The sequence below is a fragment of the Camelus bactrianus genome, chromosome 23 (assembly GCF_048773025.1).
Source record: "Camelus bactrianus isolate YW-2024 breed Bactrian camel chromosome 23, ASM4877302v1, whole genome shotgun sequence".
NCBI lineage: Eukaryota > Metazoa > Chordata > Mammalia > Artiodactyla > Camelidae > Camelus > Camelus bactrianus.
In genome coordinates this window covers 16,806,062-16,818,053 of record NC_133561.1, presented here as the reverse complement: position 1 = coordinate 16,818,053, position 11,992 = coordinate 16,806,062, and the positions used below count along the sequence as shown (strand labels likewise).

Here is an 11,992-nt window from a genome sequence, read left to right as displayed (position 1 = left end):
GTCATCGTGCCACTTAATCGCCTCACAACCCCTCCAGCGCATCTTTTATGTGCTCCGAGATGCAGCTGTTTCAACAATGGGCATCAAGATCTCAGTCGGCAGACCACAACCAGGGCCTGTTAATAGGGATATTAAGCTTCTGACTGTCACCCTGCATATAACTTTAGGATAAAATTGATCCCCTTGGCCTCCAGCCTTACTGCTCATCCTGGCCCAAGAACTCTCCATTTCAATTAAGGGAGGCTGCTCCTGGCTGACAAACACACTCAACTCAATACCATCTCCAAACTTTCGCTCATGAAGTACACCTGTCAAGGATGCTCTCCTGCATCCAAACATGAAATCCTAGTGTCCTTTAATTCCACACCCTCCTACAAAAGTCTTCTCTCACCCCTGCACTCTCTGGCATTTCTGTGCTCCTTTAAAACTTGTAGTCTATGAGATTCCTCCATCCCTCCCCCAAATCTTTCAAACAGAAGTCTGCCTCTGGCCATTTTACCAAGGGACTCAAATTTGCTACTTTTAAAACTGCAGTGATGATGAAAACATTCTAAAATTATATACTGGTGATGATTGTAGCACCACAACTCTGTGAATATACTAAAAACTACTGCATTGTACACTTTAAAAGGATGGATTTTATAGCATGTGAATTATATCTCAATAAATCTCTTATTTTTATACAAAAAATGCAATGAGATTGTCACCTCACTCCTCACTCCTGTATCCTAATCTCCTTGGTTGGATCATCCATCCAACATTAGAATATGAAATCTGAGATAGTCCAAGATATTTAAAAGTACAATCTACATATAAATAGTAAATAAATAAGTCACCGAGTCCAACTCAACAGGGCAAAATTTAGACAGATTTCTACTGCTTTTGGGCAGAAGCTGTTGAAAGATTTATGGAGCAAAAGAATGGGTGTAATGAGAGCAAAGGATGTTCTTCTATACAAACTTCCAGAGAGTTTCCAAGTACATCAGGGAAAATGAAAAATAATATATATGGGGGATAATTTAGGATAAAAATTGTAGGTACATTCCTCATTCACTGGGGAGGAAACAACATCCTTTATGCCAAAAATGCACAGTATGAATCTAATCATGAGGAACCATCAGGACAAAAAACCCTAATTAAGTAACATTCTACAAAATAAATAGCCTCTACTTTTCAAAAATGTCAATGTTTAAAAAAGGTCAATGTCATGAAAGACAAGGAAAGGCAGATAAAATATTCATGATGAAAGGAGACTAAAGAGTCATGAAAATGAACTGCAATGCTCTATTCTAGACTGAACCAGAAACTGTTTCTATGAAGAATATTATTGGGACTATTGGGGACATTTCAAGAAGGTCTATAAATTAAATAATAGTGTTATATTAAATGTTAAATATCTTGATTTTGAGAATGAATTTTTTTCTAAGTGAATATCCTTGATCTTAGAAAGTACATATTGAATTATTTAAGGAGTAATGGAACATCATGTCTGAAATATTTATTTCATTTCATATGGAATATACAAATATTCCAAACTATATATATGCTACATGTGTATGTGTGTGTGTATATATATATATATATATATATATATATATATATATATATATATATATGGAGAGAGAGAATTATAAAGCAAATGCAACAAAATGTTAACAATTAGTAACTCTGGGTAAGGAGTATATGGGAGTTTCTTGCACTGTTCTTGCAACAACTTTACTGTAGGTTTGAAATTATTCTGAAATAAAAAGTTTTAACAATTGTGGATCAAACAAACATATGTATTTACCTCAGCTTCCTACTGAAAACACTGTGAAAATACCTAGAGGGAGAGAAAAGCTATAAATTCCACAAGGACAAAGTGATTGGCCAAAAAGGCAACAGCAGAGGAGAAATGCCAACAAAATTTTTGGCAAAAAGTAGGGTGACTGATTAAGCAGAACAGATAAAGCTATAAACCTTTCTACAACTAGAAGCAAGCAGATTCTTGCCCTAGACTTGTAGGGATCACAAACTATAACCCATGGGCCAAAATCAGACCCACAACCTGTTTTTGAAAATCAAGTTTTAGTGGAGCACAGTCATATTTGTTTGTTCACATATCATCTATGGCTGCTTTACGACAACAGAGTTGAGTAGTTGCCTATAAAGCCTAAAATATTTATTTATTATCTGGCCCTTAGAAAGCATCTACCTTACCTGCCTTACAGCCTGCAGTCTTAGGAGCTAGAGATCTGGGGAATCTCTGAAGGCAAATGTGTAGGGAATGGTAATCTGCAGAGACCTTGAGTGTCCCTGGGTGTTCATGCTGGGTATGCCAAGAATGTAAGGCAAAGACTGAATTACGGGCGTTATTGTTTAATGGGTATAGAAGTTCAGTTTTGCAAGATGAAAGGAGTTCTGGAAATGGGTGGTGATGATGGTTGCATGACAATATAAATGAATGTACTTAACACTAGTTAACTGTACACTTAAAAATAGTTAAAATGGTAAATTTTGTTGTGTGTATTTTAACACACACACACACAAGAAATTGGAAAATAAAAACCCTAGGAAGATTAATTTAAAGTTTGTATAAGGAGAATTTATATCTCCTGCCCCTTGTTCTTGCTCCAAGCCAGTGACAAGCCCTCCCTCACCTTGTCTTCTGGAAACTGAACTGAGAGGCTTCCACCTCAGGGGCACTAGGCCCAAGGAGAACAGGGATGTGAGTCCTGACTGAAAACAGTGGAACCAAGTGAACGTCTTCACATTAACCTGTGAGTCCCTCCTCAGCCCCTTCCCTCTCGGGCTCACAGAACACTGTCTCCAGGTGATAATCCCCAGGCAGGGGACTGCCTGCTTGAGGGATGTGCCTCTGAAATAAATGAGCAGTCCTCAAGAAAAAAGCTGCAGATGGTGACATTGGGGGCCTAATACCAAAACAGCTGAGGTCAATCAGGCTACTGCCTGCCACGTACACAGAGCTTCCAATTGGTGTTTTAGTCTCTCACTCCTAAATATTGAAAGATCACCAGACATGGGAAAGCCTCCAACATGAAAGGCAGAGCCCAAAACAGAGAGAAAGTGCTCACAGGCAACCAGAATATCCTCAAAGAGATAAGAAATCAATTGTATCTATGAAGTAGGAACAAGATAGCATAATATAAAGAAGCATTCAGAGAATTAGAAAGCACTTTTTGAAACTGAAAATTTAACAGAAAGGTCAGAAGATAGAATTGAGGAATACTCCCAGAAAAAAAAAAAAACAGAACACAAAGCAGAGATGGACAGTGAAAGAGAAAAAAGGAAAAGAAAATCAGAAGATCAATCCAGGAAGTCACCAGACTAATATGAGTTCTGTAAGAGAGAAAAGAGAATACAGAGAGAAGGAAATTATTAAAAAAATTATCCAAGAATATTTCCCAAAGTAAAGCATGAGTCTCCAAATTAAAAACACACAATAAAAAGCCAGAAAAACACACCAATGAAAGTCACTGTGAAATTTCAGAATAGTAAAGAAAAAGAGAAAATCTAAAAACTTCTGGAGGTGGGGAAGTACCAAAAAAAAAATAGGTTAACACAAAGCTCAATAATCAGAATGTCATTAGACTTCTTTAGCAGTAACACTGGATGCCAAAAAAATAGTGAAGCAAGGCCTTCAAAAGGTATGAGAAAATTATTTCCAAGAAAGAATTATACCATAAAGTGTGAGGGCAAATTAAAGACATTCTCAGACATATAAGGACTAAATACATTTTACTTCTCATGTACCCTTTTCTAAGGATGTTACTAGAGGATGTGCTCCAGCAAAACAATTGGGTAAATCATGAGAGGGGAAGACATGGTATTTGAGAAACAGGGGACCTAATAGAGGAGCAGCAAGAGGAATCCTAGGTTGACAATTGTGCATCAGGCTTAAAGAGCAACCTGTCTAGATTAGAAGAGGAAGACAAATGGCTGGGAGGTAGGTCTCCTGGGAAAATATGAAATTATACATTAACTTAGTGAAGTTTTTGGAAAATAACATGAAAAGTATTCGTCATATCTAATGGCATATTTAGGGGAAAAGAACAAAGGAAAGGAAGCTAAAAAGTAAATAAAGGAGGAAAATGATTAACAACAGGAAAAACAAAGTTGTGCAAGAAAGAAAATGTAATGAGTACACTGCTTGGCTCTGTAGTCAGCAATATTTACAGAGTCATCATTATGTAAACCCTATTGACTTAACAAAATTATTATTATTATTACTATCTTGGAAGGATGAAGTAGGGGTAGGTGTATAATACTTAAGTCTTTATTATAGGAGAAAATCAACAGACAATGTCTAAAATTGACAAACCAAGAAAATACGATTTATAAGCACATTATTTAGATATGCAGAGGTAAATGCCAAAAGATTTGAAAGTAGAGTGGGAAAAATGAGGGAAGGGGATTATTATATTTTTATTCTAAGTCTTGTTTATTTGATTTCTTAAAAAACCATGTACAGCAAAAATAGAAATTCATTTTAAAATATTATTTTCTGATGCCATTGCACACTCCAGATTTATAGCTTTTCCATCTAGATTCTAAAGCATTTCTTACATGCTTCCCAACTCCAGGCTCATACCAGTTCCAATCAACTACTGTTTCCTTCTGCTCCCACTCAAGCTTTTCCTTCATGCTTATTCGCTATGGGGCTCCTGCCCCGCACTCTCTGCTCTCTGGATGCTTATCGATAAATTTCTTTTCAGATGTTAATTGAAAGATTATTGGTTGCCCCAGATCTGTATGTATTTTATTATAGTTAGACTCTCATATCATGCAATCATTTCTCACTGCAACCAATCCTGGATTGATAAGAAACCTTATTTCTTGCCAGTTCCAATTACAATTCTTGACAAACAGCTTACGTAATTTTGTGGGTTTTGCCTTTATAAGCTTCCCTCATTTTACAGTCGAGCTGAACACGGTTCAAGTGCTTCTTAAATCTGTGTCTCCTGGGCTATAATCCTCAGTATGGCTCAAATAAAACTCTTCTATTCCTATTATAGATTGGTTTCTTGATCATTTCCATCAACACAACAAAACAACCAATAAACAAATACAAGCAGAACCCCCAGTTTCTAGAAACTTGCCCATGTACAATGGAAAAAAGAATTCATAAAGATATCTTTTGGGGGATTATCAAGAATGACAAAATAAAATAATATGTTCTATGCACTGAGTCAATACAGTAGAAAATAATTTTAGATTTTAAATAGATTTCATATTTCATAAAAAGATGCAAATAAAGAGGAAAGACGCAAAATGTTAGATTTCTAAGTACTTTTCCTGGGTCCTCAGAAAGGTGGAATGGTGTATTACTCAACAATCCTGAAATTTCTTTTAAATGACCTCGCACTGACCACTTCCTCCCAGGTTTCTTGAGATCTCTGACTATATTATATTCCCAGGACTTTAAGATCAGTGGTCAACAATATTATCAAGTGAAGATCAAAGTTCAACAGAAGAATTCAGTTAAAAAAAAAAAAAAGCCAGTTGTAAACAGTTTATACACGAAGTTCAAAAGCAGGCAAGGCCTCTGGAGCCCTCTGTGGGTCTTCATTGAACACTGCTAACGACTATGCCTTATTTGAGTGTGAGAATCGTTTCGTTCTTGTTTTGCACAGGATGGGGGGAGCGTTATTTAAACTCGGTAGTTTACTCAGACTCAATCCTTTGAAGCCTCATGGCCCCACATGGTTTTAAGACAACGGTAATTTTTGCCTCCCCACCCCCCTATTCTCACTGAAGAGCAAAATCCAGGTTTAACCTGTTTAACAGGTTCTTTTTGTATTTGTATATTTAAGTTCTTTTCTTTTTTAACCTCATCTTAGGCACTACCTATTGAAGACTTCAACAGATTACAAAATTAGCTCTTTCTTCAACTGCCCTCACTACACCAACTTTCTTCCTCCCTGTGTTCCCCCCAAATTTTAGTTATATCAATATTCAGTGTTTTCATTATTATGAAGGCAACTCAGGGCAGAGAATAACAACCATGACTTTCTTTTCCTATATAACATGATGTTTTCCTTAGAATTAATATTTTTAAAATTTGGTTGGTTTCTTATGTACCGATCACTACTTCACCTCTAACCTTTCTTATCACTCACTTATCCAGATCTCTTCATAGTAAATTCATTCACATCAGATTTTCTTCAATTGCATTTTCTTGAAGAAGTGCCTCAGGAGCCCTCGGACCTGCCTCCCATCTGGTCTGGTTGCTCCATCCGTGGGGCACAGCTGTCATCTGAGTTCCCGTTTCACCAGCATTCTGGGGATTCCTCCCTGCTCTCTCCTGTGTTAGGTATCTACTTCCTAAATCCCATGCCTTCCTTTCTTGGCTCACTCCATTTTAGAGGAACACATCCTTGAGTGGCTTCTTGAAAAAGGGTCTATGAGAGGTAAATTTTTGAGGCATTGTGTAGTAGATCACTGTTCCCAGGGATTTGCTGGGTATAGATTCCTGCCCTTTGCTATGTGGCCTTTAGTGCCTCCCTACAGATGAATCTAATTCCCCATATCACTGATACATGGCTTGAACATGTCACTTGCTTTGACCAATAGAATATGATGTGACATCTGAGCAGAAGCTTTAAGTTTCAAGGTTCTGCTCTGGAATGAAGACCCTGGAGCAGGAGTGGGGCCGTGGAGCCACAGTCATCTGTGATCTGAGCAAAAAATAAACAGTTTTCAAGGTACTGAGATTAGGGAGATACTACTTCAGCAAAACTTTATCTAAATGTGTCTGGGAAATGTCTTTATTCAATGCTTCCCATTGTTTGGCTGAATACAAAATTCCAAGATGGAAATAATTTTCCTTGACAATTTTGAAGGCGTTACTCCACGATCTTCCAGTTTCTACTATTGTCATTGAGAAGTCCAAAGTCATTGTCACGCCTGATCCTTTTAAAGAACTCCCTTTTTTTTTTCCTCTGGAAGCTTAGAGGATCTCCTCTTTATCACCATTTTCCTGAAATTCCGAGATCATCGGTCTTGATATTTGGTCTACTTTCACCCTTTGTGCAAGGCACTACGAGGGCCCTTTCAGCCTGGAAATTCGTGTCTTTTAATTTTGCAAAAATTTCTTAAATAATCTTATTGATTTCTTCCACTCCATTTTCTTTTTCCTGGAATTTCTGTTATCCAAATCTTGAACTGCTTTTCCTGTCATACTTGATTTTTTTTTTCTGCTTTTTTTTTTTTTTCCTTTTTGGCTCTATTTTCTGAGATATTTCTGCAATTTTTTTCTTTTCACACTTCTACTTTTTCACTTTAGCTGTCATGCTCTTAATTTCCAGGAGTCTTTTTTGTTCTTTTAATCTAGGTTCCCCTGAAAGTAGAGCCTGAGACAAAGGCTTACATATAGTAGCTTATTTGGGAAGTCATCCCAGAGGTAGGAGTAAGGGCTGGGAGATGAAAATGTAAAGGAGGAAAAGACAATACAAGGATATGTTTTCAACTTGGCCACTGCTCTGGATAACTGGGACTTGATTCTGTGGGACCTTCTGAGAAGCTTTCCAAAACAAGTCTCAGAACTGCCCACCCAGGCAGCAGAAAGTAGAGTATTAGCTTCCATCTCTCACTGGTCAAAGGTGAACCTCACAGGCTTTGACTTCCCTGCATTTCTGGGTTCCATGTGCACGGATGCCAAGAAGAGTGGTGTTAGACTGAAACCATAAAGGAATGGACTAAGAGAGAAAGTGACTATTATCAAAAGGTGAAACTTCTGCATGGCAGAAGGTACCTGTGGTAGTTTGAATAATGGCTCCCCCAAAGATATCCCTGAACTAATCCCCAGAAAGTGTGAATACGTTATCTTTTAGGACAAAAGAGACTTTGCAGGTGTGATTAAAATAAGGAGATTATCCTGGGTTGTCACATTAAGTGAAGTAAGTCAGGAGGGGAAAGACAAATATCATATGACATTGCTTATATGTGGAATCTTAAAAAAGATATAAATTTTATTTACAAACCAGAAAATAGATTCACGGACATAGAAACAAACGGTGGCTCTTTCATCTCGGCTGCCGACATGCAATCCAGACAAAGGAAGACCTGGAAACTTAGGGGCCACATGAGCCACGGCCACAGCCCCATCAGCAAACACCAGAAGCATCTGGGAGGCCAGGGTAATGCTGGTGGCATCACCACAGAATCAACTTTGACAAATATCACCTGGGATACTTTGGGAGAGTTGGTATGAGGCATTACCACTTAAAGAGGAATCAAAGCTTCTGCCCAACTGTCAACCTTGATAAATTGTGGACCTTGGTCAGTGAGCAGATATGGGTAAGTGCTGCCAGGAACAAGGTTGGAGCTGCTCCTCTCACTGATGTGGTGCGATCGGGATACTACAAAGTTCTGGCAAAGGGAAAGCTCCCTAAACAGCCTGTCATGGTGAAGGCCAAATTCTTCAGCAGAAGCACTGAGAAGATTAAGGATGTGGGTGGTGCCTGTGTCCTTGTAGCTTGAAGCCACATGGTGGGAGATTCATTAAATATCATCAAGTGCTTAAAAAGAAAAAGAAAAAGAAAAAGAAAACAAACTGTGGTTACCGGGGTGGGGGGGGGAAGAGTCGGGGAAGGACAGATTATGAGTTTGGGATCAACAGATACATATTACTATGTATGAAATAGAAAAACAAGGTCCTACTGTATAGCACAGGGAACTATATTCATTTTCTTGTAACAAACTATAATGTAAAAGAATGTGTATATGTATAACTGAATTGCTTTGCTGTACACTTGAAACTAACATTGTAAATTGACTACACTTCAATAAAAAATAAGAATAAAAAATGAGATTATCCTGGGTTATCTGGGTGGGAATTAATGTAATCACAAGGGTCCTTATAAGAGGGAGTCAAGAAGGTCAAAGGAGGAAGATGTCATAACAGAAGGAGGGGTGGGAAAGGAGATGCAATGTGGAGAATAGCCTCCAGAGGCTGGGAAAGGCAAAGAAACGAACTCTCCACCAAAGCCCCCACGTGGAACGAACCCCACTTGATTTTCACCCTTTAAGACTCATTTCGGACTTCTGATCTAAAGGACAATTTAAGGGAAGAAATTTGTTTTTTTTTTAAGCCACGAAATTTGTGATAATTTGCTATGGCAGCACTAAGAAACAAATTAGTGGGACCAAAAAAGTATCCATACGCAAAGATAAAATGTGAGTGACAGAATGGGCAAAAATGTTTGTGACATGTTCAACAAAGGCTATCCTTAAAACAGGATTCCTTTTTTTTTCAATTTAATGAATACACAGGAATTACTATGTGCCAGACACTGTTCTAAGTGCTTTATAAATACTAATTCATTTAAGCTTCATAACAACTCTGTGAGGTTCTTATTAGTTGCCATTTTACATCTGAGGAAACTAAGGTATGCAGGTTAAATAACTTGTCCATGGTCCCAATAACCGTTAAAGAAATGACAACCCAACAGAAAATTAGCAAAAAATTTAAAATTCAAACAGACAACACACATCTGAAGACACCGTGTCAACTCAAGTCCTCCAGAAAGCACATACCAAGATGAAGTAAGTGTAGAGGTCTGCTGGCAGAAATGCCGGTGAATGGAGAGGGAGCAGGAGTGGGCAAGAGCCTCAGAGCACAGTGCAGGTGTGACACCTGTGAAGGGGAGAGGCGGGAGGAAGGAGAACTGGGTAGGAAGAACCTCAGCCTGCAGTGCAGCGCTAAGTCTCAGCCAGGTCACAAGGGGCGGGACTGGCCCAGTGCTAGTGTCCCTGCTGCGCTCAGTTACTGGCTGGGAACAGCCCAGGAAGAGTGACGCAGTGCAGCAGATCTCACAGGTGTGGCCATCGGAGGCTGTCAGCCAACTGCAGTCATTGCAGCACGCTCTCTTTCTCTTTTTTCCCCAAAACACTGTATTGAGGCATAACTGGCATATAGTAAGCTCCAAATATTCAGAATACACAATTTTACAAGTTTTGATATATGTGTACACCTTTTCATTGCTGAGTTGTATTGCTGTGTGGCTGTGCTGTAGTTTGTTTATCCAAAAACCTGTTGGACTTCCCAGTTGTTCCTAGTTTTTGGCTATTAATGAATAAAGTTGCAATAAACATTCATGTACAAGGCTTTGTATGGATGGTAGGTGTATATATAACTTTTAAAGAAACTGCCTGTTTTCCAAATGGTTGTACCAGTATACATTCCACCAGCAGTATGAGTTTTCTCATACTGCTTCACATTGTCAGTACTTGATGTGGTCAGTCTTTTTTAATTTTAGCCATTGTAATAGATGTGCAGTAATATTTCGTGATTTTAACTTTCATCTCTTTAACAACTAATGATGTTGAACATCTTAACATGTGCTCATTTGCCATCTTTCCATAGTTAAGTGTCTGTTCAAATCTTTTGTGTATTTTGAGGGGGGGCATTGTTTTCTTACCAAGTTTTAAGAGTTGTTATGGATACAAGTGTTCATCAGTTATTTGTTTTACAAGTAAATTTTTTCTGATATGTAGCATTTTTTTTCATTCTCTTAACAGTGACTTTGGAAGAACAGATTTTAATTTTGAACTCCAATTTTTTTTTCTTTTATAGTATTTTCGGTATAAGAAATCTCTGCCTAACCAAGGTCCCAAAGATACTCTCCTGTTTTCTTCTGGAAGTTTTCTGGTTTTATATTTAGACCTATGATTTTTTTTTAAATTAATTTTTGTTTACAGTGCAAGGTAGAGGTTCAAGTTCATGTTTTTTAAATATATGGATCTCTAATTGTTCCAGCATCATTTGTTGAATAGATTATCCTTTCTCCATTGACTTGCCTTTGCACCTTTGTGAAATGTTATCCATACATGTGTGGGTCTGTTTTGACTCCCTATTCTGTTCCATTGGTCGTTTATCTTGATGCCGTCTTGAATAACTGTAGCTTTATAGTAAGACATGAAAGAAGGCGGTTTTAGCTCTTTAATTCTTCTTTTGCTGAACTGTTTTAGCTATTCTAGGGCCTTTATTTTTTCATCTAAACTTTAGAATCAGCATACCAATTTCTACCAGGAAAAAAAAAAACTTGCTACAATTTTAATTGGGATTGCATTGAATCTGTAGATCACTTTAGGGAAAAATGACATCTTAACAATACTAATTTTTCTGACCCATTGAATAATATACATCACTCACTGAAATCTTAATTTCTCTCAGCAATGATCTGTAGTTTCCAGTGCAAATCTTGTGATATTAAAAACGTATGTCTCTTAAATTTCTGTATCTGTTGTGCATAGTATGCAGAAATAAAATTATGTATGTTGATCTTGTAACCTGCAACCTTGATAAACTCCCTTAATAGTTTCAGTAGCCATTTTATAGATTACTCAGGATTATGCATGAAGGCAATCAATTTGTCTATAGTTAGTTACTTCTTCCTTTCCAATATGGATGCCTTTTTTTTTTTCTTTTTCTTGCTTTATTGCCCTGGCTAGAGTTTTCAGTATGACATTAGTAAATGTCCCACATGCACTAAAAATATTGTTTCATCTATAAGAATCAATTAGATCCAGTTGGTTGACAGCATTGTTCAATTCTACATCCTTTTACATTTCTATTTATAAGTTTTACTACTGGGAGAATTGTCTTATAATAAAGAATTCATCTGGTTTCTGTCTCTGATTCTTGGGAATTAACGTCTGTGATAGAAGAATCCTTGTTACTCACGGTGGGCCTCTGGGACCATGTCTGAGTTTATACTAACGAGGTAACTCAGGATGGAGCCTGGTCATACCAGAAAGACCAACCACATGATTAGAGGGCTGGGGCTTTAAGCTGGATGTCTGGCCCATCCTTTAGGGAGATGAAGTGGAGCTAGAGATTGAGTTCTAGCATGCGGCCAATGAGCCAATCATTCCTACATTACATAACATAATGGACAGCCAAAGCTCGGGTGAGCTTCCCTAATCTGATTAGTAATCATACCTGAATATGCTGAGAGGGCAATTAGTCCTAATGACACGGAGGCTTTGC

At 37.8% G+C, this 11,992-nt stretch overlaps 1 pseudogene; it reads left to right on the top strand.

The window, feature by feature from the left end:
- The first annotated feature begins 1,837 nt into the window (after positions 1-1,837).
- On the top strand, positions 1,838-11,694 carry LOC141574758 (large ribosomal subunit protein uL15-like; annotated as a pseudogene).
- The last annotated feature ends 298 nt before the right edge of the window (positions 11,695-11,992 follow it).